This window comes from Carlito syrichta, unplaced genomic scaffold (genome assembly GCF_000164805.1).
Source record: "Carlito syrichta isolate Samal-C Ts95f unplaced genomic scaffold, Tarsius_syrichta-2.0.1 Scaffold113598, whole genome shotgun sequence".
Classification (NCBI taxonomy): Eukaryota; Metazoa; Chordata; class Mammalia; order Primates; family Tarsiidae; genus Carlito; species Carlito syrichta.
Genome location: NW_007057694.1, coordinates 169,747 through 174,539, shown reverse-complemented (window position 1 = coordinate 174,539; position 4,793 = coordinate 169,747).

Here is a 4,793-nt window from a genome sequence, read left to right as displayed (position 1 = left end):
AAGCGCAGGATTACAGGCTGAGCCACCGAGCCCGGCGAGAGATTTCTTAACATGAGAAGTACCCAACCCAAGAATCAGAATCTCCTTGGGATGGACACAGTCCCTGCTACCTTTCCATGAAATAGAAGTGTCTGCTCTAGGCAGATGCAGTCCTGCTGGGATGTGGGTTGGCAAGAACCTTCATGCCAGCTCTCTTCGGACTACACTTTGACCCCCCATCTGCTGTCTCAGTCGGGTCCCTTTTGTGCAGTAAACAACCTGCACTGCAAGTGTGCTCCTGGGAGGGGCTGGTAAAAGCCCAGCAGGTGGCTTGGATCAGCAGGGTGGGAGCTTCAAGGCCTGGAGGGCAGGCGAGGCCAGAGGGGTCCCCATGACACCATGGCCACTTTCTGCTTGCGCTGGCTGGGGCTCCTTCAACACCCCCAGACCAAGTTTCTTCCCTTTTCTTTTTTACCCACTCAAAATAAGCAAAAGGAAAGCCTGACTTCCAGGAATAACACTTAGGGAAGGGAGTGAGGAAGGAAGGGGAGGAGAAAAGGCTAGAAGGAGGGAGGGGCTCTTATCTACACCCAGCAGGTTCAGCCCTGCCTGCTCACATGCTGAGTCACACCAGCATTCTGCTGCAGCCCTGCCCGCCTGGCCAGGCCTACACGTGTCCGCCAAGGGGCATTTCTTCTTCCAGGCTGGGTTCTGGGGGGAGGCAGGGTTGATGGCCCTAGTCGAGTAGCAGGGGGTCTGGGCTCCCTGTCCTCCACCAAGGCTTGCTGAGCACCCTGGAAAGAGTGACAACCCTCTCAAAATGTTCCAGCGTTTTCAGCTAATGAGAGGGGGAGGATGCCCCCCCATTACAGAGATGTTCTAAGCCCTTTCATCCTTCTGGTATTTCCCTGTGGCATCGTGGTGTGAGGGGCAGATGGGGTGGACCAGTGAGTGTATCAGTCAGCTTTCGCCAAGTTACCCCATAGTAACAACCACCTCCCACCCCAACCGCAGAGGCTTACTCGGCACTCACTTTGGCTACATCTCTCTCTCCAAGTCATCATCTCCATTCCTGGACCTGATTGTAGGAGCTGCCACTGTCTGGGCCGTGCTGGGTTTGGTGCCAAACAATGGTGCTTCAGGCTTCCGCTGGGATGTACAGCTGAGGGGCCATTGTCCAAAGCAAGTCAAAGGATCAAACCTAAGCTAGGTAGGGAAGTATAATTCTATCACAGAGACAGGACAGTAACTAACTGGGGGAAATAATGCAACCTACTGCGCAGGCCCCTGACTTGGGCTGAAAGGATTCCTTTCCGGGAGGAGAGAACATAATTTAGCCAAAGATGACAGTGTGGAAACAGGGAGACTTGGACCTACACTGGCTTAGATTTCAACCTGGACTCAGTCACATGCTGGCTGTGTGCTGCTGGCTAGGTTGTTTAACTTCTCTGGATCTTCATTTCCACCTGCAGAATGGATAAAATACCCAGTTCACAAGACGATTGTGAGGAGCAATGAGACAGCGTAGATTGAGTCTTTGGCACATAGTAGGAACTCAGTAACTATGTACCCGTACTCCACCCCTCCCCAGCTTTAATATCTTATCTGTAGCTCTGGAGGTGCTTATTATTTGTATTTTTATTATTTTTTTGATAGCATCTTAATCTGTCACCCAGGCTGGAGGGCAGTGGCACCTAGACTAGAGAGCAGTAGCTCACTGCATCCTCCAACTCCTGGGCTCAAGCGATCCTCCCACCTCAAACTCCCAGATAGCTGGGACTGCAGGCATGTGCCACCAAGCTGGGCTAATATTTTAATTTTATTAATTTAGTGTTTATCATTATCTTTTATTTATTTATTTATTTATTTATTTATTTATTTATTTATTTATTTATTTTTTGAGTTGGAGTCTCACTCTGTCGCCCAGACTGGAGTGCAGTGGCCGCTCCCGGCCACCGCAGCCTCGACCTGCTGGGCTCCTGCGATCCTTCTGCCTCAGCCTTCCAAGTAGCCGGAATTACAGGCATGCACTACCACACCTGGCTGATTTTTTGATTTATTGTAGAGATGAGGTCTTGCTGCCCAGGTGGGTCTCGAACTCGCGGGCTCAGGCAATCCACTCACCTCAGCCTCCCAAAGGCATGGGATTACAGGCTGAGCCACCGAGCCCGGCTATCATTATCTTTTAAGTAGGGGTCTCACTCTGTTGCCCAGGCTGGAGTGCAGTGGCACGGTCACAGCCACTACAGTCTTGACCTGCTGGGCTCAGGTGATCCTTCCATCTCAGCCTTCCAAGTAGCTGAAATCACAGGTGTGTGCCACCTGGCTAATTTTTTCATTTATTGTAGAGATGAAGTCTCGCCAAGTTGCCCAGGTTGGTTTTGAACCCCTAGACTCAGGCAATCCTCTTGTCTCTGCCTCCCAAAGCATTGGAATTATAGGTGTGAGCCACCATGCCTGACTGGGCTAATATATATATATATTTTGAGTTGGAGTCTCACTCGGTCACCCAGACTGGAGTGCAGTGGCCGCTCCCAGCCACTGCAGCCTCGCCTGCTGGGCTCCAGTGATCCTTCTGCCTCAGCTTTCTGAGTAGCCGGAACTACAGGCATGCGCTACCATGACCGGCTGATTTTTTGATTTATTGTAGAGATGAGGTCTCGCTGCCCAGGCGGGTCTCGAACCCGTGGGCTCAGGCAATCCACTCATCTCAGCCTCCCAAAGGCACGAGATTATAGGCTGAGCCACCGAGCCCGGCTATGGGCTAATATTTTTAATAACTTTTTGAAGAGACAAGTTTTCACTATGTTGCCCAGGGTGATCTTGAACACTTGGGCTCTATCTATCCTCTGCCTCAGCATCCCAAAGTGCTTATCGGCATGAGGCACTGCTCCCAACTGGAGGTACTTATTATCAATACTCCTTCTCCTGACCTCACAAGATTGGGATCAGATGGTACTGAGAGAACTCACTGTGTGCTTCCTGTGTGCCAGGCACTGCACTACATAGTTTACCTTCATAATCTCGTTTACTTTGCTCAAACAACTCTTTGAGGCAAGTACTATTATTACCTCCATAATACAGATGAGGAAATTTACGATCAGAGAGGATAAGCAACTGGCCATCTGCAGCACTGGGTGGCAGAGGTAGGATCTGAAGCCATGCTCTAGATTCCAGAACCCGTGCTCTAGAGTAATGCTGTTCAAGAGAGGTCTGGCACTGCTCTAGGATGAAAGAAGAACAGAAATGTGGAGTAGGTGCCTGGAAACTTTCAGTGGCAGCTGGGCATGGCCGCGACCTCCAAGTCCCAGCCCACAGCCTTATTTTGCTGAATGGAATACAGTCTGGTTTGGGTGCTGTGGAAGTCTCTGGTAGGTTGCTTGTGGTAGAGGGATTTTTCCAGTCATGCACAGTAGGATCACCAAATTGCCACGCTCAGGGGAACTGACAACCCACTCTTCTCTAAAAGATGGTGCGAGGATCCCTGCTCTGGCATGTTGTTCTCTGCAGCGGAGGCTGGGAGCTGCAGTGTCCTGGGGGAGTGACAGGGGTAGGGTCTGTGTAACGCCTACCACACTGTCTGTGCTTTGTACACAGGACACATTCTGAGGCTCCTGCTCCAGGGGTGAATGATGAATGAATGGATAAATAGATGAATGTCTGATGGATGAAACAGAAACACTTCTGCTGTAACAGGGCACCTCTCTCCCTTCCTTCTCTCCTTCCCCAAGCATGGCCTAGCCATGAATTACGCCACATTTCTCTTTAGTCTCTTCCAGCCTCCTCTCTCCTTCCCCTTTTTGCCTCTGCCCAAGCTCTGTTATTATTTATTTATTTATTTTTATTTTTTTGAGTTGGGTTCTCACTCTGTCTGTCACCTGGGTCGGATTGCAGTGGCATAATCACAGCTCACCACAGCCTTGACCGCCTGGGCTCAAGCTATCCTCCCACTTCAACCTTCCAAGGAGCTGGGACTACAGGCACTCTTGAACACACTCGGCCAATTTTTTGAATTTCTGTAAAGACGGGGTCTTGCTGTGTTGCCTAGGCTGGTCTCAAAGTCCTGGCCTCAAGTGATCCTCCTGTCTTGACCTCCCAAAGTGCTGGGATTGCAGGCATGAGCTACTGTGCCCAGCCTGTGCCCAGGCTTTTCCTTGCCATCAGGGCGCTCTTCTGACTGCCCCTGGAGCCACAAGCCTCCTCTTCCTGGGTGTTGGTGCTGGGACTTCTGTTGCCCCCTTCCACTGAAGCTCCCTGGTTCTGAATCTCTTCCAAGGGGAGCTCCTTCAGCTGCCCGTCATTCAGGGAGCAGGGCTCAACCCTAAGGAGATAGCACACAGCTTGTGTAAGTGGGGATGGTCTCTGTGGGTTCTGATCAAATCAGCAAAGCTTTCTACTCAGTGCATGATGTGGGCTGATTTTAAATAAATACATTTAAAAATCAGCCAAGGTTTCTAAAAATACCTCCATGCTGGTGAGGCTGTGAGACTGACCTCGTCACACACTGCTGGTGGGAATACCACGTGGTGCATTTCTACAAAGCAGTTTTATGATAGGTATCAAGAATTTTAAAAATGTATACCCTTTAACCTAAAATTACATTTCAGATACTTATCTGAAATAATCAGCTGCAGTAAAATGTTTATATGCAGAGATATTTATCACAGCATTATTTACACAGTGAAAAGGGAAATGAGTAATGAGTAAATAGAGTTACGATGAAATTTTGTGCAGTCATTAAAATTATGCTTTTGGCCAGGCTCGGTGGCTCAGCCTGTAATCCCACACTTTGGGAGGCCGAGGTGAGTGAATCG